The sequence below is a fragment of the Orcinus orca genome, chromosome 16 (assembly GCF_937001465.1).
Source record: "Orcinus orca chromosome 16, mOrcOrc1.1, whole genome shotgun sequence".
Taxonomy (NCBI): domain Eukaryota; kingdom Metazoa; phylum Chordata; class Mammalia; order Artiodactyla; family Delphinidae; genus Orcinus; species Orcinus orca.
The window spans coordinates 54,207,438-54,233,870 of NC_064574.1; the positions used below are offsets into that span (position 1 = coordinate 54,207,438).

The following is a 26,433-nucleotide window of genomic DNA, read 5'->3' on the forward strand; positions in this document are numbered from 1 at the left end:
TGCTTTCTATTGGCTGTGGAGTTCAGAGGTCATGGGGTGCATTCCCTATGCTTCACCAGACTTGACCTAGTTGGGATAGATGGATGACACCATAATAATATATATCTCCTTCATGGCAACAGTTCTCTTCTCTTTTATAGCCACTGACGTGTGTGTGTGTGTGTGTGTGTGTGTGTGTGTGTGTGTGCGTGTGCGCGCGCGCGCGCACGTGCCTGCCTGCCTGTCTTCCAGGACTAGCCTCATGCAAACGTCAGTTTCTCTTGGTTCTCTCAAGCCTTTCAAGGAAGGACACCTGTTTATAAAAATGACCCCACTACTTAGTGACTTCTGGATGTGTTTTTAATGGGACACAAAGTAGGGAGTGAGTCAGCCTTTTCAATCAGCTTCTTCCTCAGCAGGGAGCCATTGAAGCTATCAAATTATATTTCAGATATATCACCTCACACTATAATGAAGTGTATCAGAATGAATGCTTGGCTGGTGTATCTGGGTCCTGTCCTGGGTTGTTTATATTTATTTATGTTTTAAGCTTGCTCAGGAGTATTTGGTTCCCTGGGTTGTGATTCAAATGAGTCTTTAAAATATTTTTATGTGATGCTGCATTTGAGTTCCAGGCATCAGGGAGCCCCAGAGCATGGGGCAGTGACAATTTATGTGGTTTAGATATAGATAGACCAAGTCATTAAAGAATGGGGGTGGGCAGCCAGCCTGTGCTGGTTTTATTAGGATCCAGTATAAAGTGCATGTGATAGTGATTCTCCTCTTAGCTGAGATGAATTGATCTCATAAGCAGACACGGAGAGAGGAGGAAAGAAGTATGTGTGGGGGTGGTGTGCTTTCAGCAAGATCAGCAGCAGTTGGAACCATGTAAGTTGGACAACACGTTGCAGCTCCAAGAGGAAGGTATCACCAACCTATTAAAGACGTCACTGGCTTTTTGATTGGACATCCAGAAATTGACACACTGCCTTTGGTTCTATTACGTTTTCAAAGTTTAATTAAGTTTATACCTCTCCCACCTGGACCTCATAAATAGCCTTCAAGTAAGTCATTTGTCATGGAAGGGCTCTTATGAGTAGCTTCATCTTACAGACAACATTATTATTGCCTAAAGTCTTGCCTTAAATCCATCAATTCAATACAGGCTTCAGTGCCTTACTCAATTTTGACATATTATCCCAAGGGGTTATTTTCTGATTGGCAAGTGGCTAATTCATTAACTTATCACAAGGGGGGAGAATTAGGATACATTATTAGCTTTTTAAATGATGCAACTGGTGATTAAAGAGAATTAAATTGAACTTTAGGGGGTCTTTTTTTCCATGTAAGTCAATCCATTCTCTTTTGTGAAAGGTCAAGCTCTTGGTCCAAGTTGAGGTCATCTCAGCCTATATCTAAAGATATCCCTGTTTGCGGTTGGGGGAGATGCTATGTTCCTTAAGGGCTCATGGGACTGTATATTGGCATGGCCTCTTTGAGAATCAAATTGACAGAATCTACAAGTTTGAAAATGCATATTCCTAGGACATAGAAATTCCACCTTTAATCTTGTGCCTTGGACAAACTTTTACATGTGTGCAAAGAGATGTGTACAAGAATGTTCACTGCAGCCGTGTTTGTAATGGCAGACATTAGGAAATAACATAAATGCCCATCAGTGGAGGCATGGATAAGGAACATGTGTGTATTTATGTGATAAACTACATTGCATCAGTTAGGAATACAGGTAGTTCTTCTTTTAATGTAGTGCTGCACCTTGATTCCTTGCATCAATACGGACAGGCTCAAACACAACATACAGAACAACACTGGGTAGGGAAACACATCAACAGAAGGACACACACTGAGCTTTTGTCAGTGGCTATCTGGGAGGGGGCGTTGGGTGGGGGGAATGGGACTGAGCACCATGGTGTCAGCATTATCTGTAATGCTCTGTTTGTTTTAAAGAATGGAAATAATTATGACAAAATATAATATTTATATCTTAAGGTAGTAGGAATATGAGTGTTTTCTCCATGATTTTTGTTCCTCTTATCACTTTTTAAAGTTCTCAAAGGATGTTGAGTGGAAGCAGGAAGGGGGATTTCCGTCAGAGGCAAACCTGAGGTCTGCCATGGCAAGCTGTCTTCCGTACCTCCAGGGAAGGATTCCAGCTTAACCTATTCAGGAGGCTATTGAGGGATTTCTACTCAACAATTGGGTCTCCTTTCTTGACTTCTGTTATTCACTGAGGAATTTGGTCTTAGTATTTGACCTACTGCTTCCCCTACGGGGCATATAAGTCAACTTTTCTCTGTATTTGGGTTTGCCAAAACACTCCATTCCAACTACTTGACACTTATGTTGCTACATAAGAAGATTCATTGCTTTTAATGAAAATAATATCTGTGACGATAGGGGGAAAATTATGTGTCAATTGAAGGTAAGATCCCAGTTGCTCTTCGATAAACTCCCTGGACTTCTCTGCCTGCTTCTTCTCCTGCCACTTGTTCACAGTCATCCTGGGATGGACATCAGATCCCCAAACTTTGGCCAAGAAAGGGAAAGAAGAGGCTTGTTCCTTCTGAGATGACATAAAGATTTTAGTCCCTAGTGTTAGAAATTCCAACCAGTATTTTTTTTGGCACCTGGACACTTACTCAGCATTCAGTTTAGGCATGGTGTGACTGTGACTTCAATGACAAGCATGAAAATGAAGGGGTAGTGAAGCCAGTATTGGACTTCAGACTGCAGGGCAGGGTGGGGCTGGCTACTGCCTTTGCAGTTTTTACTGATGTCATGAGTGGGATGGGAACCAGGGAGGTAGACTGACTGAGAATGCATGAGGCTTCCAAGAGAACAATCCAACCTCCCAATGCTCTTCGGTTTTGTCTTTGCCTTGGAACCCGTGTATCGATACCTTATTTGACACTTGGAGTGGTATTTTGAAGTTATTTTCTAGAATGTCATCTAAATTTGGAGTTAGATATTCATTAATGTATTAATTCAACTGATACTTATTGATCCACTAACCATTTGGTAGACCTTGGACTTGTTACTTAGGAAAAAAATGGTGCAAAGGAAGACTTGTACCCTCAAGATGCTCCCAATATAGTAGGACAAAGAGACAATTAAGGTTGAGTGTAATGTATGTTTAATAGGCATTGAACATGTGCGAAAGTCCAAGACTGGAGACTGTGGTGCCTTTGTGAAACTCAAGGCACTTCAGTATCGTGGAGTGTGGACTGAGAGGGAGAGGGATGTAAAATAGACTGCCTGTAACTCCCTCCTCACTAATTACTGGCTGTATAACTTTGGGCCAGTCATTTAACTTCTTAGCTCTCTCATCTGTAAAATGTGATACTGATAATAACCTCTTAAGGCTAGTATGAATATTAAATGAGGCAGCAAAGATAAAGAGCCATTTTGAAAGCTATGTTCAGATGCTTTGGTACTATTACACAGATAGGTAAATGGAACCAACATAAAAGTTATCCTAAAGTTTATGTCTAGGACATTGGCTTCCCTGAAAGACATGTTAGAGAAAGTCATTGTAATGTCACTCTCAAATCAGCATCCCCCTAGGGTGACCAACTACCCCAGTTTGTCTGGTTCTGTTTCAGTTTTAGCACTGAGAATTACATATCTGGGAACCTCCCCCACTGCCCCCACCCCCAGTCCCAGGCAAACTGGGACAGTTGATCGCCCTAATCTCCACTCTTGGCTCCACTGTGAGAGTCTAAAGTATCTGGTACCTGGGGTCTCAATGTTGAGTACACATTTTACATTTTAAAAAATTACTTCATATTGTGGTTGCCATCTCCATCCACCAGCTTCAGAGAGAAAGCTCTCTCTACTCTGTACAGTTAAGGAAATAGACAGAGGATGTATTGGTTTTGGTTTTTTAACCTAAACTCATAGTTGAAGCATTTATTCTCTTTCTCTGCAAGAGTCCAAGTTTTAGTAAAAAATGTACTTTGAGAAATCAATACAAGATTTGATCCAACCAGGTCAAGGTCTCCAGCTGACCTAATCTTAATTCATTGTGAAAGTATTTCTATTTATTAAACTCTTTTAAGTCTACGCAAAAGCTGCAAGAAATGGTGTTTAGGTATGAAAGAAAGGGAGCTCAGAAGGCTAAATTTAGATAACACCTGAGTCACTTTGCTGCTAAGTAGAATTTAATAGAGGTGCATCTCTGTAATCTTTATATGTGTTTGGCATGACAATTTATTTTGTTTGCCAGGAACGAATACTTAAGGGAAAAAAAAACCTTTTTGAATTGCAACATGAATTTCATATCAACAAGGGCCATTTTGATTTAAAGGCCCATTTTCCATAGCAAGGGATAATTTATGTTTGGTGCAAAGCTGCTGCCCTTCTTTTGCCGGGCAGAATTCTTGAATACATTTTAGCCTCTTAAAACATGTTATTTCCTGTTTGTGAGGATAGAGAGAGGTGGTTTCTCCATATCCAAAGTGCCCTAGGATACCCTTTTCTCTCCAGCTCTGAGATATTGTGATTGGACTGGTCCAAACTTGAACTGGGTTGTTAGTGGCCTGAACTGGTCTCCATGGGTTATATTAGAGAGAAGTTCATTACCTACCCAGTGCCTCACATGCAATTAGTGAGACAGGTTGGGCTATAAAATGGCAAAGATTAAAGATCACTCAGACAAAATGGAGAATTTATTGCAGATATATTAGTACATCCCAGGTAATCTGAGGACGTGGCATGGAACATCTGGGCCTCAAAAAGACTAGAACTAGAGACTCAGAAGTTGCCAGGATCCTCTTTTTCTGTCTCTCATCACTGCTTATATGAGTTTCAACATCTCTTTCCAGAGACCAGCTATGAGAATGTGAGTGGCAACTCTAGAGGCTCAAACCTTATGATTCCACCTACCAAAGAGGGACCCCATTCCTTCCTTTGATAACTACTCAAAAAACTCAAAGGCAAGATTTTATATGGACCATCCTGGGTCAAGTACCCAACTTCGAATCAATAATCTCAGGTCTGCAAGCCTTGGTTATGTAGCACAAACATGGCACCTGGGAGTCCCACTCTGGGTATCAGGGTCATGTCCAGAGACCTGGAATTGTGGGGGTGGGGGAGGACAGCCATTCCAGGTAATGTTAACTATGGTGCCCACTAGTGGTGTTTCTCTCAGCTCCATCACTTACAGTTGTAAGGCTCGGAGCAAATCATTTACCAGTTACCTGGTAATGTGGTTATCACAATATCTACCTTATAGTGTTAGAAATAGTTAAATCACATATATTCAGGACATACTATGGTGCCTGGTATATAGGAGGCAGGTGATAAATGGTAATAGTGATTATAATAGTGTGAATTTGGTGATGGTGATAAGGAAAGGGGAAGATAGTATTAGTTGCCTGCTCAAACTTCTGTGGAATCTTAAAGATTGTTCATCATATAGGAAATGTTGCACTAAGCTGAATAGGAGGTCTTATTTTGCATATCAGCAAAGTCTTCTTTGGGTCTTAGAACATTTCTCGTTGTCCTCTGCAAATACCAGAGACTTATCAAGACAAAGATTTCTTTTTTTTTCTTAATTTATTTTTTATTGAAGTATGGTTGAATCACAGTGTTGTGTTAATTACTGCTATACAGCAAAGTGACTCAGTTATACATATATATACATTCTTTTTCATATTCTTTTCCACTATGGTTTCTCACAGGATATTGAATATAGTTCCCTGTACTATACAGTAGGACCTTGTGGTTTATCCACTCTATATATACCAGTTTGCATCTGCTAATCCCAAACTCCTAATCCAACCCTCTCCCACTCCCTCCCCCTTGGCAACCACCAGTCTATTCTCTATGTCCTTGATTCTGTTTCTGTTTCATAGATAGCTTCATTTGTGTCATATTTTAGAGTCCACATATAAGTGATATCATATGGTATTTAAGACAAAGATTTCTTATAGAATTTCTGTATTATGGTCACATTCATTCATTTATTCTTACATCAAATATATATTTGAACTATTATGTCCCAGGAACTTTTCAGAACAGGTTTTACAGTAGAGAGCAACACAGATAAGGTCTGTTTCATCTTGCAGCAATCACTTTAGTTGGGATGGGGGGTGGACACAGATGAACAAAAACTGGAGGAACAAATCAATCAATAAGTTAATTGTATATTGTGGTAACCATGAGGAAGGAAATAGGCTGGGTGATGTGGGAACAATGGAATGGGATGGTCAAGAGAGGTCTTCTGAAGAAGTGATACTGCCACTTAGAACATGAGAAGCTGCAGTCCTGCAGAGGGCCAGCAGGAGATCGTTCCTAGCTGAGGCCACAGCAGTAGCAAAAGCTTTGAAAAGGAAAAGATCTTGGTGTGCTTGGTGAAGCTAAAAGAGAGCTGGACAGTAGTAAATGGGGCGGAGCATGGCCTGAAAGGGCAGTGAGGTCAGCCCAGTTAAGAAACCCTGATTGGATTGTTTTTCCCGGAAAAGGAGTCTTAGTTTTCACTTAATGGTCTCAACTCTTTAACCAATTATAAGGCATATGTTGAGGACAGTCATTCATTAACTCCACCCAAATGCATTTTTTTGTTATCACAGCATCATCAGTGCAAGTGAAATCCTTCTACTATATTACAGAGGGAATCCTCTCCCCAAAGGAGCACACCACCAGCCAGTGATGTCCTTAAGAAGGGCTTGGGGTCCTGTCTGCCTATCTATTGGGGTTCAGGCAAATCTGTGTACAGATAAACACTATAAACACTATTGTCAGTAGGTAATTACCTACCACAAAATGTTGTGAGAATTGGATAATATAATGGATAATATAATAAATGTAGCCCCCTTGGCACAGTGCCTGACATGAGGAAGGCACTTAGTAAATAACAACTATCATCACTACCATTACTAATTTGCTTTTGTTTAACCTCTCCCATTAGACTTTGAGGGAGTTGAGGGCAGTTTCTTGAATTTACTTCCCTCTTCATCTCAGAAGCTTAGCAGAAGGTCTAGTACATAATTAGCATTAAATAATTGTATTTGGAATGAGTAGATGGTTAAAGAAAACTGATTTTTTAGGAAGTCACCTCTTTCTCTGAGAAGTCGTGTTCTCTTGAATTGACAGCAGACCCTGACAATGTACACTTCTGATTTTGCGTGCCTAGGATTCATTTACCTTTATTGCAACGGCACCTGGATTTTGCTTTGGGGAACTACTTGTTCCCAGTAGGTAGCAGTTTTACCGGAGACTGTAAAGGAGCCCCATACTTCCAAAGAAGGGAGGCAAGTGACTCAACACAAGTCAATCTTACTCTTTCTCCCAGAATCAAATCTTGAGTGGGGTGACACAAAGATGGAAAATAGTATGGGCTTACTCACCCTGACTGTAACTCTCAGAGGAGGCTAGCCCATAGTCTACTGCCTGGATTCCCAGAGGTGGCTTTTAAGCTTTCCTTCATTTCTCTGAGCTTCCCAATATCCCTATAATAAAATATCTGTTTTGTATGCTCTCCATAGTTAGTTTCTGTTGCCTGCAACCAAAGAACCCTGAGTGATAAAAGAAGATTGGGATGTAGGTGATGAAGCAGAAACCCCACCTGCAACACATAGGCTCTGGGAGGCCAGTGGTCCCTTCATGGTCTTTGTTGGTGGGAGATGCATCAGGGGTACTGGGCTGGTCCGGGCAGTTTGGTAGATCAGTTCTCTCCTATGGGACATGCACAGTTGGAATGGTTCTGCCAAAGTCAGAGACCAGCCAAGTAGACTGTGATCGTAGGAACATTAATTTGTCTCTACAAAGAAGAAAACACGCTTTAGTAAATTTGAAAGGTAAACAGTAGATGGCAGAATGTTATATAATACTCTCCAATGGCTGTGTTAGGTCAGGTTCTTTGTAACCGGTGAAATGTAATAACAATTGTATCGTCAGAAATTTTCTTCAAGAGTGCTACATGTTTGTGTGTGTGTTAAAACACACTGGCCTCACAAGCTTATATGTGGCTGGGTTCACTTGGGAATGCACTTAGAGTAGGTGCTCTGACCTGCTTGGGTCTCCTGGGACTGAAGTTTCTAGGCTGGGATTGGGGTATTCCTTATTGGATACACATTGGACAGAATTCTGTATCAGTTCAGCTGCCATTTATGGTGTGCTCTCCATGCTAGGCACTGTGCAGACGTGGAAAGACTTTGGGTGATTAGGAGGTGTGATGGAAAAACTGTAACCTAACCTTAGTAATTCATACCTCTGTATAATCCCCTCTCTTGAGTTTGGGTAGACCCGTGACTTAATTCTAACTGATAGATTAAACAAAGGTAATGCAGTGAGATGTCACTCCCTTGATTACATTTATATATATACACACTATATGTGTGTGTGTGTGTACATATATATAAATATATATGTACACACACATATATAATATATATATATATACTCCTTCCGCTATTATTGTATATATCTATTATATATACATACATACTTATAAGTATATATACTTATAATACAGTTATTATATAATACTTATATCTAATATATTTGTATATAACACATAATATATATGTGTGCATATATGTGTATGCATATACATTTGATTGTCATTAGTTACAGTAGTTACATTCTATAAAGTTGCCATACTTTATAGATATATATGTACATACATACATATATACACATACATGCATAATATATACATATACACATATATATATATATATATATATATATATACATATTTCCCCTAGGAGTAATGGAACAGTGGTTTGGGATTTACTACTTCACTGTTCCCAGTGAATGTATGTATATTATGTATTTGTCTGACATAAATTATAATCTTAAATCCTGAAAACAATTTATCTTGGTAGATTCTGTTTTTTCTATTTTTCAAAAGAGAAAGTGGGGTTTAGAAGTGATAAGGGACTTGCCTGAGGCCACCCCAACCAGGGGCCAAAGTTGGTATTTAAACCCCATCTACCTGGCCTCAAAGCCGGAACTTTTTGCACTGCTCTTAACTGCCTTCTCATATCTCCATCCTCCCGTCATCTCTGTAGGAGAGCTGAAACAAGAAGTCAGAGCATTACCTTGTTCTGCCTCAGCTGGGAATGTGTATTGGGCAACTCAGATTTTTCCTACTATGTGCATTCTTGCACAAATGTCACCAAAAGCATTTCAAGTATTGATTTTGAGGTTACAAATAAATTTTAGCAAGTAGACTAATTCACAAATACAGAACCTGCGAAGAGTGCGGATTGACTCTGTGTGTGTGTGTGTGTGTATGTGTGTGTGCGTGCACATGTGTGTGTATTAACACTCATAGATACATAGAGAAACTCCCCTTGCTGGCTTTGAATAAGGAAGCTGCCATATTGTGAGAGGGGCCTTTGGAAATGGCCATGGCAAGAAACTGCATGCAGCCTCTAGGAGCTGAAAGCAGCTCTGACCAGCAGCCAGCAAGAAAAAGGGACCCCAGTCCTATAGCTGCAAGGAGATGAATTCTATTGATAGTAACGACCTGAAGGAGCCTGGAGTGGATCTTTCCTCAGTTGAGCCTCTGATGAGACAGCCCCAACCAGCACCTGGATTTCCATCTGGTGAAGAGCCTGATCATAGGACCCCACTAAGCTTTGCCTTCACTCCTCATCCAGAGGTACGATACGATAATAAATAGGTTTGTTTTAAGGTTCTGAGCTTGTGATGGGTTGTTATTGCAGCGATAGAAAAGCCATGCAGGGAGTGAGTGCTCACATATTCCTACATGGGGACCAGAATCCCTGGTGGAGGAGCTCGTCTTCTTCCTGTGATCCTAGTGTGATACCTGGTTGTTGAGGATCCAAGCCATCAGGTATTGTGAGGTCATCAGGACATGGCCCACCAATGCAATAGGGTCCTGAGGCCAGGCCAGAGGGAAGTGGCCATCTGGCAGCTGAGAAATAAAGAAGTGAGGCCACACCTGGAAGACAAGGTAAACAATGGAGATGCCAAGGCTAAAGCTATGGCACAAGCAATCTGTCAGCCAAGAGGACAGAGTAGGTAGGTTCTGAGATTAAAGCATTTATGCAGCTTGGCAAATGTCTGGACTCACTACGTAATTCACTGTTTTCCCAGCCACCCCTGACCGTGGGATGTCACGTTAGGGTGTTTTAAGTGTCAGGAAGTTTTCAGATCTCTGCGAAGGCAGTATTCTGGTTGCCATGGAAGAGAGCTTAGTGGACAGATGTGGGTGTAATGCATCCTTGTGTGAATTGTGAAGCAGATCAACCTTTCTGTTGCCAGCAGTCCCCTTAGTTGATAAACCTCCTCCCTTCTGCCAATGGGTACTTTAACCCTTTCCTGACACTAATTTCATAAGTAGGAGATGACAGCTGTGGGTAATGAGACTTGGAAACCATCCAAACTGTAGACTTCTGTATTAAGAGAAAATGATTTTCAGTTTACAATTAGTGCATTTCTAATTTCCTTAAAAAATATGCATAAATACTCACACATGTACATACACACACAGAACCAAAAAAAAAAAAATCTGAAACTGCATCAAAACATTACAATGGATGTGCCAATGTGGAGGATATGGGGATGAATTTTATTTACTTTTTTCTTTTTCACTTATTCCTTTTTGTTCTACACACTTCCTGTGGTACAACAAAAGGTTAAAAACCTCATTATGTATTGGGGAAAAGGGAAAATTCTTTCTTAGAGGTCAGGCCCTTCTTTCAATCATGCTGCCATGGACAGTAGGTGGTGATGGTTTTAAGTGTGGGTGTTTGTGAAGGACGCAGCAAGCATTCTGGTTTCAGAACTTTTGGTGCCAGTGAAATTAAATAATCTTAAATGTCACCTTCAGGGACTCCCTCTTTCCCGCTCTATCCAAGCTGAAACTTGTAGCTTTGATTCCCTTTGCCTAGAATGCCCCTCTCTCCCTTCTTATAAACAGTAACTTCTTGCTCCTCAAAGCTGGCTCAAGTGTTGCCTCTTTGGGGAAGCTCCGCTCACTCAGAGGAGGCTGGGGGTTCATTAGAGGACCCTCCTCTTTGCTGCGTCAGTCCCCCACCCATCACATGTTGTAATGGCCCCGGCAATGCTTGTTTTCCCTAGTTCGGGTAGATGTCTTTTGTATCTATTGCCAGTGTCTGTCATAGAGCTTGGGGGCACAGAGTAAAGTGCTCCATAAGTGAGAGAAATTTGAGCTTAGCTCTCGTTTTGCCTCAAAGTTGAAAATGGATCCCAGCTGTGCTTGGCTCAGAAGTAACCCTGATAGGGTGAGAGCGAACATTGTGCAAAACCAAGATGGTTAGCCAGGGATTTTGCATTCTGCATTTTTCATGTCCTAACTGGGGTGTGCATGCAAGCATGAGGGGTAATGATTTACCAACCTCATTTTCCAAGACTGTTATCCTTCATCTTGACACACTATTAAAATCATTTAATTATCACTATTTTGCCTTGTCATTACGGAGCCACTGTGATCCATTATTTAGGGTTTTCAGGTTTTCTGCCTTCTACCTACTCAGTGGGGGCAGAAGTTGAGATATCCTGTGTGATTTGGGTTCTGTAACTTCAGGAACACAGACTTATGAGTGAAATCAGCAGGAATTTGGGTGGTGATTTGGAGGATCAGCTGGTCTTCACTTTTACTAAGAGCTAAATTATGCTCAGCGCACTGTAGTTTTTCCTTTTCCACAAACACTCTAAGATCACCACTGCCCTGGGATTCAGATTTTCTCTGCCTGGTGTACTCTTTCCCAAGGGCTTTGCCAAACCAGTTTCTTCAAATGATACCTCTTAGAGATGTTGGACCTGACTCCTGATTTAAATTGGGCCACTTACCTCTCCTGCCATTATTATTGTTACTCTATGATTCTGTTTGATTTTCTAATTATAAATGTGATACTATGTATTTTTTCTTAATAAATCTGGAAATACAGTATGTATAAAAGTCACGCCAAGTAATCCTACCACCTTGGCATTAATGATGGTAATACATTTGGGGTATTTCCTTTCAGTTTTTTTCCTATGCGTTTAGTTTTTTTACCTTGTTTTTATTTTATTTTAAAAAATGTATTATAGAAAATTTCAAACACGCTGAAAAGTAGAAAGTATAACAAGTTCCCATGAACCCACCACCCAACTCCAGCAATCATTACCTATATATTGGGGCAAATAGTTAAGAAGGAAAGCTCCTTTATAGAAAAACCACGGAAATAAGAGCAAGCAGGATGGTAAATCACCCAGCAATCCCTAACAATCACTAGAATATCACCATTTTGCAGCTCCTACTGAAATAATAGAGGTAGTCAATAATGATCAATAACTGCTAAAACCATGAGGTGACATGATGATGGTGAATTTGATGATGGATGGATCAGGATGACACCATCTGAACCCACTGTTCAGTCAAGTGGTAAAATCAGATATTATATATATGCAGTAGGTAATGCCCAGTACCATGCATGATGTGGTCATGCCAAAAAGAAAATAAATTGTATGTGAATCCAATGAAGCTTTTAGACCTAATTGACAGTTATAGGAAATATGAGGTTAGAGGAAAATGTTAAACATAATTTTAAATTTGGATAAAATCAGAGAAATCCAGAAAGTAGGAAATCCTAGAACAAAATTAGAGAATAATATAATGAACCTCCTGTACCCCGACCTTCTAGCTTTATTACATCTCTATTTTATATCTCATTATTATATATTCACTTCAGAATTTGTAGAGGTTTTTAAAAAACTGATTGAGTTGTCACCCCAATGACCATTCCCCCTTCCCACTGTCTTCCTGTGATGCCTGAATTATTATTCCCATAGATATTGTCTAAATAGTTATGAATCCACTGGCAAAATATGATAGCTCATGCATCTTTCCTCAACATTTTTTTATCTACGTTTTCACAGGCAACACTAGTCTAGTCCATTTATCTTCTGTGTAGTATTTCCCTGCAAGACTCTACTACAATTAGTTATCCTTCTCATACTGATGGACATTCAGGTTATTTTGTACTTTTTCAAACAAGGCTCCAATTAAGTTTTGTCAGTTTACTTCCTTGTGCTGAGGTTGAATGTGTAGAAGTGAGATTGCATAGTCAGAGGGTATGTGCCTCCTCAGGTTTAGAAACAGCCTCAGGTTTAGGTTTAGAAACACCCTCAGATGTTTCTAAAACTATTTCCAAATGCCACAAAGGTCTCACTGTTTTTAGTCTGTTGCACCTCTATATGAATTTAAAGAACAGTGTGTTAAAGTCTGCTAAAAAATTATTATAGCTTTTATATGAAGTACATTGATTTTACAGATCTGAGAAGAGTTTATATCCTTATGATATTATTTTCTTATCTATGAATATGGTATATGCCTCACCATTTTTGAGGACTTCCTTCATGTCTATAAATTATATATATATATATAAAGCTGTATATTAAAATGATTTACGTACAAATTCTCTCTATATATGTATATATAATATGTATTTATATTGAATTTAAATAATAAGAAAATCTATTTCTTGGTATATTAGAGGTTTTTGTACCATGTGAATGGGATATTTTTTTCTCATGTAAGTTTGAGTTTTTTGCTTTATTCCGGACATAACAATGCTATTGCTTTTTGTGTGTTGATCTTTATCCAGGAATATTGCTAAATTCTTTATAATGCTAATATCTTGGTTGTGGATATTCTGGTTTTTGAAGATTCTGTTTGTGTTATCCATATCATTTGTCAAGACTGTTTTGGCTCTGCCTTTCCAATCTATAGAAGTTATACATAATATAATATATTAATTACATATTATTTTTCAAATTATTGTATTATATTATTATTTACGTTTATTGATACCACATTTATTGTCTTTTCCATTAGCTAGAAGACCAAGAGAGCAATGATGAATAAAAGCAGTGATTGTAGGCATTCTTTTCCTGTCTCTGACAGTAGTAGGAATCCATCTATAGTTTTACCTTCAAGCATGATTGTTGCAGTGGGTTTTGATAAATAACCTTATTGGGCTGAGAAAATTCCCTACTATACTTAGCTTGCTAAGAGTTTTTGTAATAAATGAGTATCAAATTTTATAAAATGCCTGTTCTGCATCAATTGTTATGATTATATGCTTTCTCCTTAATCTTTTAATGTAGTCCATTACCTTAATAGGAGTTCTGATTCTGAACCATTATTGGATTCTTGGGATAAACCCTATTTGATTATGGTGTATTATTATTTTTAGACCTTGATGAATCCAGTTTTAGAGTGCTGTATTTGAGACTTTTACATCTTTGTTGATAAGTGAGAATGGTTTATAATTTTCTCTTCTTATACTGTCCTTGTTTGATTTTGTTACTAAGGTAATACTACCCTCATTAAGTGAGTCATGGCTTTCTTTTTATATTTTCTGAAAAAAATTATATAAGGCAGAAGATTATATGTTCCTCAAAAATTTGATAAAATTTTCCTAGTTTCCTTTTTTTTTGCCTTTAGAATGAGCATATTGGACAGGAAAAGCAACTTTGATCACCAGTTCTGTTTCTTTTCTAGTTATTGGATTATTGTGATTTCTCGATTTTCTCTTGAGTCAGTTTTAGTAATTTAGTTTTTTCTAGAAAATTATACATGCAGTGTACTTTTTTTGGTTTTTAGTATGTACCTACTTATAGTTTACTCTTTTGATTTTAAAAATATACCTAACAGAAATACCATATGACCCAGAAATTCCACTCCTGGGTATAAACCCCAGATATCTGAAAATGGGTGTTAAAAATATGCATAAATATTTAAAGAATAGTTCACAATAGTCAAAAGGTGGAAACAACCCAAATATCCATCAGCTGATGGATGGATACACAAAACAGGATATATCCATACAATAGAAAATTATGTCTTCACAAAAAGACGCAGCTAAATGAAAGAAGCCAGACACAAAAGGTCACATAGTGTATGGTTCCATTTGTACGAAATGTCCTAATTAGGCAAATCCATAGAGACAGAAAGCAAAAAATGTCATTAGGATTTTGATACGGATTGCATTGAATCTGTAGGTCGCTTTGGGTGAAATAGTCATTTTAATTACATTAAGTCTTCCAATCCATGAACTCAGCACTGTCTTTTAAAAGGTGAATTGATCTATTTATATATATTGTGATACAGAAACATTTAGACTTTTATAAACCACCTCATTTTATTATTTTTATTCACCATATTTTCACTTTGCTTCTCCTCTTTTCCTCTCTCATACCTCTTTCTCTTGGATTAATCAAGTTTGCTTTGGAGACAATAGACGGTATCATTTATTAGTGTAGTGGTCTCAACTAGAGGACAGTTTTGCCCCTTGGAAAACATTTGTCAATGTCTTGAGACATTTTTGGTTGTCAGTTAGGGGCTGGAATGTTCTACTGGCCTCTAGTGCGTAGAGGCCAAGGGTGCTGCCTATCATCTTACAGTGCACAAAACAGCCCTGCACCACCAGAATTACCCAACCCAAATATCAATAGCGCTGAGGTTGAGAAACTCTTAGTGATTCCATGGCATGGATGTTACCAAGCATTATCTTTCCATTCTGTTTTGTTTTGTTTTTGGCCGCCACACTGCTTGCGGTATCTTAGTTCCCTGACCAGGGATTGAACCCAGGCCCTCGGCAGTGAAAGCATGGAGTCCTAACCACTGGACCACCAGGGAATTCCCCATTCTGGTTTTTTTTTTTTTTTTTTTTTGCAGTATGCGGGCCTCTCACTGTTGTGGCCTCTCCCGTTGTGGAGCACAGGCTCTGGATGCACAGGCTCAGCGGCCATGGCTCACGGGCCAAGCCACTCTGTGGCATGTGGGATCTTCCCGGACCTGGGCATGAACCCGTGTCCCCTGCATTGGCAGGAGGACTCTCAACCACTGTGCCACCAGGGAAGCCCCCGTTCTGTTTTTATTAATTGAAATTTTAGCTTAATCTCTTTCAAAATAGTTATCTGTAGTTAACATTTAACATAGATTGTCAACATATTTTATCAATTTCTGTGTTCAACTTTGTTTCTTACGTTCTTCTGTGTTTATTATCTTTATTCTGAAGCCCACTTTGACAGTTCTTTAGACAAGTGTTAGTAGATGGGTAAAATCTCTTAGCCTTGCTATACCTGAAAATATCATTGTGTTGCTTTCATTGCTGAATCATAGTGAGATGGATCCTAATACATTAGATTCATGGTAATTTCTCCTGGTATATCATTAGCTTGTGTTCCTCATGAATGTCTTTTTTTCAATTCTAAGTGTCATTTCTTTGTAGGTTGTAATCTTTTCTCTATGTCAGCTTTTAAGATTTTTCTTTATTCCTTATGTTATGCAGTGTAGGTATGATGTATCTAGATGTATGTTTTATTTATTCTGATTAGGACTTTCAGAAGACCCATGTTGCTTCAACTTTGGAAAATTCTCCACGATGTTTCTTCAATTGCTCGTTCTATATTATTGTCTTCATTCATTTCTGGGACTCCTATTAGATGCATGTTGGAGCTTTTCAATCACTCTTATCTCTCGCTTACCCTCTCTTTTATCTCTCTGTCTCTCTTTAGTGCATTCTGAATGAATTCTTCAGAGTTATCTTTCCTGTGATCCTGATTTGGGTCCCATGCCCAAGTGTGAGCCAATCATGTGCTGGCCAATCATAGGTCACATGTCCACTCCAGGAGTTGGGGGTGGGTTTGGTCCAGCCCATAGAGGTTGAGAGTAGGCAAGGGAAGTATGGTTATTCAAAGAAAAATAAAGGAATGCTACTAACTCCAAAAGGGAGAATGACACTGGGCAGGCAGAAATGAGATGTTCACTGCAAATACGCTGTCTCCTTGATCTGGACTTTTCTTCTTTTCACTGTCTCTCATCTCCGTTTCTCCTTGCTCTGACGAGCTTAGCAAACTCTGTTTATTGTTGAAGATCCTAATGAATCAATCTTGGCTCCGTGTGTTCTGTCTTTTGCGCTGCATTATTGGCTAATTGTCTGTCTGCCCTGCCAGACCATGTACTGTCAGCATCAGATATGATGTCTTCTCCACACTTAGAGCTGAAATAGGGCATAGGCAGAACTTGGGCTCCAAAGTAATAAAAAAAATGCAAAAGGAAATCATGGGAAAGTTTATTGTGTTTGTAAAGTTAAGAGGCTTCACAGGGGAAAACATCGTGATACTTAAGCTTGCTTCAAAAGACTACTCTGTAGCCTGAATTGTAGAGATTACTGAAGTCCTGGCTTCCTAAATGTACAAGTGGGTGGAGAATATTTTGAGGACCATCCATCCAGAGCCACATATTATCTGTGACATCCTTGAAAAATAGGTTGCCTGGAGGATTTCCAGGTCATTTCAGCTTTCCTGGAGCTTAGGTTTGAATGCCAATTTTGAGTAGCCTTAACTTCCTAACTTTTTTTTTTTTTTTTTTTTTTTTGCGGTACGCGGGCCTCTCACTGTTGCGACCTCTCCCTTTGCGGAGCACAGGCTCCGGACGCGCAGGCTCAGCAGCCATGGTTCATGGGCCTAGCCGCTCCGCGGTATGCGGGATCTTCCCGGACCGGGGCACAAACCCGTGTCTCCTGCATTGGCAGGCAGACTCTCAACCACTGCGCCACCAGGGAAGTCCCATTAACTTCCTAATTTTTATGTACCAGAGAAGTCTGTAAGTCCCTTCAAACAACATAAACTACAGGAGAGTGGAGACCTCTGTCTTGTTTGATGCTGCTCTTTCAGTGTCTAGAACAATGCCTGGCAAAGAGCAGGAGCTCAATAGATACATGTTGACTGAGTGAATAGAAATCTAGGTTGCCATCAAGGTCATGAATAGCTATTGGTAAGAAGGATGTGGGGAATTAGCAGGAAGTCCTCATCACTTACTTGACCAGTGAGGAAACAAAAGGGTAATTGCTGTGCAGGTGTCTGAGCATTCAAACCATTCTGCCCTAATATCCCTGGAGGGGAACAGAGGTCGGGAGAGGGTTCTAAGTTTTCTTGCTTGCTTTTGTCCAATATTTAGATCTATTTTAACAACAAGCTTCTATGAGCTTAGTAAATGTTAACCATGAGGCTATGGGTGAGACTACGGGTGTTAGCCCATCTCTAAAATGGGGGTTGACCTCATAAGGACTTTGGGGGATAGAATGAGGTGATGCACGAACTTGATGCAGGGGGCCTGGCATGCAGTGAACTGTGTACATGTATGGTGCAACTGAGCTTAGTAAATACTCTCACTTTAAAACAACACTCCTAATGCCCAAATCATTGGTCTTGGTGGTTGTGAATATGGGGAAAGGGAGGATACTTCCATTTTATTGTGTCTGTTCCAGTTTGGCAAACTTCAGAGTGCTTCAGTATGCCATGATGTACCTTAAAGTTGTTCCTCTATTAGGATATTCAGTAAATAGTTTGTATGTGTTTTCTCTGTGCCAGGGCCAGTGTAGGTACTAGGGTGACGATGATGAAAAATATACACCCAGCCCTTGCCCTCATGGCATTTACATTCCAGGGTGTGAGAGAGACAGGGAACAAATAATCAGACCAATAATTATTTAATTGCAATGGTTCTACATGTTATGAAAATGGAATACATGATACTATGAGGACATAACTTAGCTGAGTATGGGGCAGGGGGACCTTGGGAAAAGGCTTTCTGGAAGATGTGACATTTAAGCCAAGTCTTTTTGAAGGATGTGTAGGAGTTGGCCAAGCAGACAGGTCAGGGAAGGGCTGCCGGGGGAGAGGGTCACAGCCCCTGACCAGGATGGAGTTTGTTTCATTGGAGGGTCAGCAGGAGGATAGGATGGGAAGCCCAGAGAGCAAAGAGGAAAGTGGCAGGAGTGAAGCCAGGGGTGAAATCTCTCAGGCCACTCTCATATATCCTTGTAAGAATTTTGGTCATTATCTTCTGAGTCATGGAGAGCTATTGGAAAATTTTAAGTGAAGTAACAATATAGACATTTTAATGCAGTCGTTAAGAACATAGACTCTGAAACCAGGATGTTGGGATTTGGAGTCCAGCTTAGCTACTGAGTAAGTTACTTAGTTCTCTGAGCCTCAGTCTTCTCATCCATGAAGAGGGGCTAATAAAAGTCCTTACAGGGTCATTGTATCAAAGAAGTGTGTATGTGTATAAAATAAGTGCAGGAATATGTGTGTATGTGGTTTAGAAAGATGACTGGCATACTTGATATTCTATAGAAATTTAAACTATCTCTATTTGAACTATTACTATTATTATTTTGTCTGGGTTAAACCCTCTTAAATCCTTACACAGAAGTGCAGATCTGTTCTATCTTCAGAGAGTCAAAGGGGCCAAGTTGTGCTCTTGGGTTTGCTGGGACAGACTTTTCAGGAGAGTGGAAGCCAGCCTTGCAGGTTCTTTCTCCTTAAACAAGTGAGAGGAAGCTAAGAGTGTTTAGTATTCCATCCAGAGGAGGGCTCGCACCACAGTTAGCCTCAGAAACTGCTGGATAAAACAGGAATAGTTTGGATCAAACTTGTGCAAAGAGATGCCCAAACCATTCCCGTGCTTCTCTGGAGGAACTCTGGAGGCTAATCCATCACTATAAGGTAGAAATGAAACACCCGCTGCTTATCTCCCAGAGAAGAGTCACACGCAGAGAGGCCCCCAGGGTCTGGGGGTTGCTGTGACACACAGGGAGGGGTAGGGTGTGATTTATTAGCATGTGCCCAGCTCTCTCGCCTTTTTGTCCTTTGAGCAGTGCTGGGAGCCAACCAAGCCCAGCTACTTTGCATACTAATAAAGATTGGTGCATGTAATTATTCAGCAGTCACACCATTATTCCTCGGAGATAAATCATCCCTGGTTTATTTACCCTTCTTCCTTCAAGTTATTTTAAGTTGCCTTTAATGCACCACATCTCAAGTTGAGTGGAAGTACCAACGCCGGTAGTTTTTCAGACATTCTTAGGTGGCGAGGTTTCCACTGGCTCCAACTACATTTATGAGGGGCTCTGCCAGCACCAGTACCCTCCCCTTGTTCCTCATCTTTGCTTGATGATCATGCGTGCCTGTGGAAGCACGTATAATAGCAGGGTGAGTTGGGTCAGGGCCAGGACCCCCTCAGCAACTAAAAGTTGTTGGGAACTTTTGACATCCTGGGGGAATTTGAATTGGGGGTGAGACCTATTTAGATTCCTACTCCTTGAGGGGTATATTGCCCTCCTTTAACCAAAAAGTCACAGGAATGAGTCAGTGGGACCTGCTCCTGTTGCCCAGGGGATGTACATGGACAACCTCTCCCCTCACCCAGGAACCTCTTCCCCCTGGTTCATTGTTTTGGCCCAGTTTTATCTATTTTGCACCCCAAACGAGGAGTAGGTCAAACTTCATCAGCAGAGTTAGAATAGGATGCATCATTTGGCTCCTGCAACCATTGACCTGTGTCCTGGAAGGGCATCTTCCATAATGCCTTGTTTCCTTTCTGTATTCACCAAAACCAGTAAATCCATGTTTTCCTTCATATCTTAGCTCTTGAGTACCTCTGTGATGAGCAAACATTTGACATCTGTACATACATTTTTTTTAGACTAGCAACAGAGTAAAAACATTCAAAGACAAATGGAGAGAAGGCAATCAGTGTGGGGTCATGAAGCAATGGAGCAAAGAGGAGAGGAGGAGAAGAGGCTTGACTTTATGGTCTCTGGCCATCCCAACAAGGGAATGGAAGAGCTGAAGCATGTGGGGGCTTTTGGGGGTAGACAGAACTGCTTTATCATTCCCCTAGAATATAATGAGTAAGGCCCCTTTGCTTTACTCACCAACAGATTCAAAGTGCTTAGAACAGTTTAGGGGGAACATAGTAGGTATCCAAAAAATGTTTGTTGAATGAAGAACTGATCTTCTTCAATTTTTTTCTTCATGTTCATATCCTACTTGTAAATTTACACAAAAGAAGAAAATGTGAGAAATGTGGTCATTTCTGCATGTGAGAAATGTGGTCAGTTTAAACATGTAGTATGTCTGAGAAGATGGGGGTGGACATACAGCCCGAACCACAGTGCCTGTTCCCCCCAATCTTCGAGCACCGTCCTGCTTCTCCTTTAACAGAAAGCCTGCCCTCTGATTTCCCTGGTGTTCTCCCTTCATTGGTGCCCAGTGAGTCATGATGGAGAGATGATTTAAAACATAGCCTGAGTGGGAGGGAGTCAGTCATTAAAAATGTATTTTCTCTGGGAATTTGTTTTTAAAACTTTGGGACAGAAAATATGTACAGGAATGTTTGGCTTTTAATAATTAAATCTTGCATTGTTTTAATTTTCTCCAGAGTGTCTCTCTGGAGGAAAATAAAGTTGCAAATCCAATATTTATGTCTTTCCTAAAGCATTGGTTGCCAAATGAAATGAGTTTTGCTATTTTTTTCCGCCAATGGTTGATTTGTCTCCAGAGGGCTCCCTTTTGAATTTGCAGGAAGGGCTTAATGTTCCATGAGAGTGGGGAGGAATCATTGGAACAGGCGTAAGCGGGTGTGGGTGTTCTTGGTTTAGGAGGATGTGGGATTTAGAATGCGGTCCTAGGTTGCCGGCATCTTTCCTTCACCTCATCCCACTTCACAGGCCATTTTCAGCAGGGAGCAGAGGCCTAGCATCCTGTGCAAAATCAATTATTTGTCTGAATGCTTTAGGCAGCCTCTCCTTCCTCCCTCCACCAGCCTGCCCATAAGGGGGTGTCCAGACATGTGAAATGTGAAAAACACCCGGCACACTGAATCAGGATTTGCATTTTCTAAGACCCTTCACTTCCCAGGCAACACGAACCGCGTCACTGGGTATTTTCCTTCCAGCGCTCCACAGTGGGACCCGCATCTATAACTATCTCAGAATCAATCAAGTCCTGTTTAAGCCCAGAGAGGAAGGTGGGGACCAGGCTGCTCTGCTGTGTACGCTTGGAACTTCTCAGCTCTGCTGCAGCTGTTTCAGGAGATGAATAGCTTCTGTAATTGCTGCTTCTGATGTATTTGACTCTCCAAGTCACTTGTTCCGTAAAGGCCTTCAGGCGTGGGGGGGGGGCGCTTTCTCACAAAGCTGGGGCATCTCATGCCTCGAATGGTGAACATTAGTGCCCTGCTCATAAAGGCAGTTGAACCTGCATGTGATTTAGTAACCACAGAAGGTGCGGGGTCCTACCTGGATGGCTAACACCTCTGTCTGCCATCTGCAAGGACCCTGGATAGTAGCGGAGAAGGGCTGATATCTGCCTTCCCCCAACACGCTAGCTATAATACAGTGTTTAAAAGCATAGTTGTTAAGCACTCCAGGGAAGATACAACTGACATTCAGCACAGCTCTGTGGTTTATTAGCATTGCATCCTTGGGTGGAAACTGTAACTTCTATGAACATCAATAGCTTCTTCCGTTACATAGGAATGATGCTGGTACCTTACTGGGATCCTGTGAGGGTCGAAAAGACCCATGTAAAGGACGCGGCACAATACTTGGTAATAAGAAGACACTCAACAAAAACCTCTTAGAAAGGAAGTGTAGGAGCGTTTATAATTATAGTTCAAAATTATATTTCAAAGAATATATTCCACGCACATAAAACCAAACCAGAGTCTGCAACAGTGTCTGAAAGCAGGTCTTCTGGGTTAAAAAAAAGAAAAAACATTGGGACCAAATGGACCTGGGATCAAATTCCACCTCTATTACCTAATACTATTTGTGACCTTGGGAATGCTTTTTCTTTTTCTTTTTTTTTGCGGTACGCGTGCCTCTCCCTGTTGTGGCCTCTCCCGTTGCGGAGCACAGGCTCCGGACGCGCAGGCTCAGCGGCCATGGCTCATGGGCCCAGCCGCTCCGCGGCATGTGGGATCTTCCTGGACCGGGGCACGAACCCGTGTCCCCTGCATCGGCAGGCAGACTCTCAACCGCTGCGCCACCAGGGAAGCCCCGGGAATGCTTTTTCTAAGCCTTCGTTTTACAGTCTTTAGGTGAGGGCACTAATACCCACCTCAGAGGAGTTTTTAAGGATTAAATTCATCAGTATATCCCAAGTGCCACCTGGCAAGTCATTGTTCTTTTTGTTGTTGTTGTTGAAAGAGGGAATGGACAAAGGAGGTTGCTGTCCAGGCCGACCATACCTTAGGCTGCCTGTTCTCTGGGCTCCTCCTGGAATCCTCTTTCCTAAAAACCCAAGGTAGTCAGATTGGAACTGGGTGTATGGAGAGAGAAACACATTCTCTCTTGAATTTGAATTTGCCTGACTTCACGCATTCATTCATTCTTTCACCTGATTTCATTTGTGTATTCATTATAACTTCATTCATTCAAAAAATATGTATGGGGGACTTCCCTGGTGGTCCAGTGGGTAAGACTCTGTGATCTTAATGAAGGGGACCTGGGGTCGATCCCTGATCAGGAAACTAGATCCTGCATGCATGCCACAACTAAGAGTCTGCATACCGCAACTAAGAAGCCCGCATGCTGCAACTAAAGATCCCACATGCCGCACTAAGACCCAGCACGGCCAAAATAAATAAATAAATATTTTTTAAAAAAGCAAAAAGTAAAAGTATGTACGAGCAAAAAAAATTTGCCATTTGCAGCAACATAAATGGACCTAGAGAATATCATACTAAGTGAAGTAAGTCAGACATAGAAAGACGGATACTATATGATATCAGTTACATGTGGAATCTAAAAAGTAATACAAATGAATCTGTATACAAAACAGAAACAGACTCACAGACATAGAAAACAAACTTATGGTTAACAAAGGGGAAAGGGGGAGGAGGGGTAAATTAGGAGCATGGGGTTAACAGATACACACTACCATATATAAAATAAACAACAAGGGTTTACTATATAATGCAGGGAACTATATTCAATATCTTGTAATAACCTATAATGACAAGTAATCTGAAAAAATATATGTATAACTGAATCACTTTGCTGTACACCTGAAACTAACATGATGTTGTTATTGTTTCAACTGTACTTCAATAAAAAAATATGTGTGAGCAGATGGACTGTCACGCACTGTCCTAGATATTGGAAATAAAGGACAGAAAGAGACAATACCTCCTCTCAAGTCCAGAACAATAACTCCTAAACTTCTATATGTAGAAATTCTTTTGAGAGTCTAATAAAAGACACAGCTTTTCTCTTGAACAGTGGTGCAGGAGACAAGAATCTACACAGACATTTAGTTTATAATTTTAAGCCATTAATAGACCCACCTGTGTCCAGCTTGATCTGCACCTTGCATCTAGTTTGATTCCTTTGTATCTGCCATTCTTACCGAAATAGCATCCCAGCGCTTTCAGAAGCTGATGCCCCATCCACTCCAACTATATGTTTTCCAGTTTCCAGGAATTGGCACATTTCACGGACACCCCCCATCAACACGCACACAGACACATACTCATCCATCCACCCACACACACACAGAGCACCCACCACTGCTTGGTCCAGCGGTATATATAATGCAGGCTTGGCTGCTAAGAGTCTATTTGGAATATATTCAAACTGGGCCTGAAAGATAATGAGCTCTCTCTGAAAGAAGAATATGTGAGATGAGTGGCTTGAGAGCTTCCAACATTTGGAAGAAACAAGTCTGTCATTATTGAGAATGAACCTAACTTTCAAAGAGAAGCAGATATGAGAGTCAGAGAGAAAGAGAGAGTGTGATTCTGGGGGCACCATGGTAGTCGTTGAGCCCCTTATTTAATTTATTCCTGAGACTCAACTGAATTCTGCTCCTACCCAGAGTTTGGGTCTTCAACCCCATGATGAATTCCATGAGTCAACATTTCTACTTCCATTTAACCTTGTTCAAGTTGAGTTTCTGTCACTTGCAACCCAAACAACTTTGAAGAATAGAGCATCTGTGGATCAGCCTCCAGTGAGAGACAGATTAGAAAATGTGGTTTTATGGCTTGGTGGGATCAGGATCGAAACAGAAGAGGGCACAGGGTGCTGTGGCAGCACAGAGCACGGGCACTGACTCAGGAGTTCCATGTGGAGTGGTTCCATCGTGTCCTTTTGGGAGGAGGAAGGGCTGGCTCTTCTGCCCTTTGACGAGTGAGAATGTGACCTACTGGAGATGAACCAACTGGGCTTAGTCAACCGGCAGAGTAACGAGGATTTAAAACAGATTCTCATGGTGGGAGGTTTTATTGTTCACTTCCTTTCACATCCCCAGGTATCCTGGGGTGAGTCTCCAGGAAGACAAATGGAAGCGCCTGGCCTGTGTATGCCAATCACAGCATCAATCCATCTCCCGTCCTCCCAGGCCCCCCTCCTGACACTCCTGTTTAACAGCAGGCCTCATTAGCTGGTCACATCAGGTAACTTTCCTGCTGCCTTCTCCCGAAGGGAAACGTGTCTCCTTCATTCAGGAGGTGAAATCAACCTGACACCTGCTATCCCACCGTACATATATGATGTGCACATAAGGCGGTCCTCAAACTAATAGCTCCACTTATGAAGCCCCCTACCATGTATCTGTTTCCTTTTATACATCATCTCCTTTATTTTTCATAATGGCCTTGTGAAGTAGGTATTACTGCTCTGCATTGCTGATGAGCATCTAAGAGGTTGGGGCACTTGTCCAAGAGGCTTTGGGTCTCTGACTTGGGCCTGTTTGAATCCACAGCCCATGTGCTGGAGGGCAGTGATCTTTAGCCAACAGTGAATCTTCAGAACCTGGGTCAGCTCCTGCACATTGTTGGCCTTGGCCATCATCCATGTGTCTGAAGATACGTATAAGAGATGATAAACTCCCAGGAAATGTCTATTCCGACACTCATGAGTTTAGAGTTAAGGGTTAGGTGATATCCTCCCAATTTACAGATGAGGAACCTGAGCCCTAAACTGTGGATCAGGCAGCCCTGTGTCACACACTGTGTAAGGGTTAGAGCGAGGTTCGGCATCCCTGCTTTTTGCTGTTGTTTCCACTGCCCTCTATGTTGGATGTGGGTATGGCCACCTTCTGCTGCTGCTGCTTTTGATGGATCCCCTTCATCGGTCTGCTTTCCAGCCTTCTGAGGTTGCAGGCCCCAAAGATGGGGAGGAGAGACTTTGCTGGGGCTACTACTGCTGCCGTGACAACACAGGTTACAATGCCACCCTCATTGCCTGTATTATAAGCATGGCAGGCCTGGCATGTGGGTGCTCGCGAGGCAGTTCCCAATTAATCTTTTCTTCTCTGATTAAGGCTCCCATCCTGCATTTGTTGTGGTTGGGAGGGTTGGGGCGCAGGATGTTTTCAGGAGTTCCGTGCGATGGAGTGAGTGGAGGAATTTGGGGTTAACCATGCTCACATTATCTCAGACACGATCACTTCATGGTCCGGAACATCCGAAACAATATGGAGCCCATTACCGGCTCTGTGTCCCTGCGGAGCCCCGGCGTTTGTGGGCTTGTTGGCAATGGTTGCATTAGCGCCTCAAGCAGGGCAGGGCTGTTGCTGCCATTTACAAGACCTGGGAAAGTCAGAAGGGGTTGGAGAGGCCTCTCTATCTTGGCAGATGCAAGGAAAATA

At 41.2% G+C, this 26,433-nt stretch overlaps 1 protein-coding gene and 1 long non-coding RNA gene across 12 annotated transcripts in view; one reads left to right on the forward strand and one right to left on the reverse strand.

The window, feature by feature from the left end:
• The window catches only part of RBFOX1 (RNA binding fox-1 homolog 1), a 2,185,863-nt gene that overhangs the window by 427,483 nt on the left and 1,731,947 nt on the right, over positions 1-26,433 (forward strand). The gene's annotated exons all lie outside the window — the stretch shown is intronic.
• Positions 5,955-9,760, reverse strand: LOC125961528 (uncharacterized). Its single transcript, XR_007472352.1, has 3 exons — positions 9,712-9,760; positions 7,568-7,762; positions 5,955-6,113 (listed from the first exon to the last, which is right to left on the reverse strand). It is a non-coding gene; the product is annotated as an uncharacterized LOC125961528 (long non-coding RNA).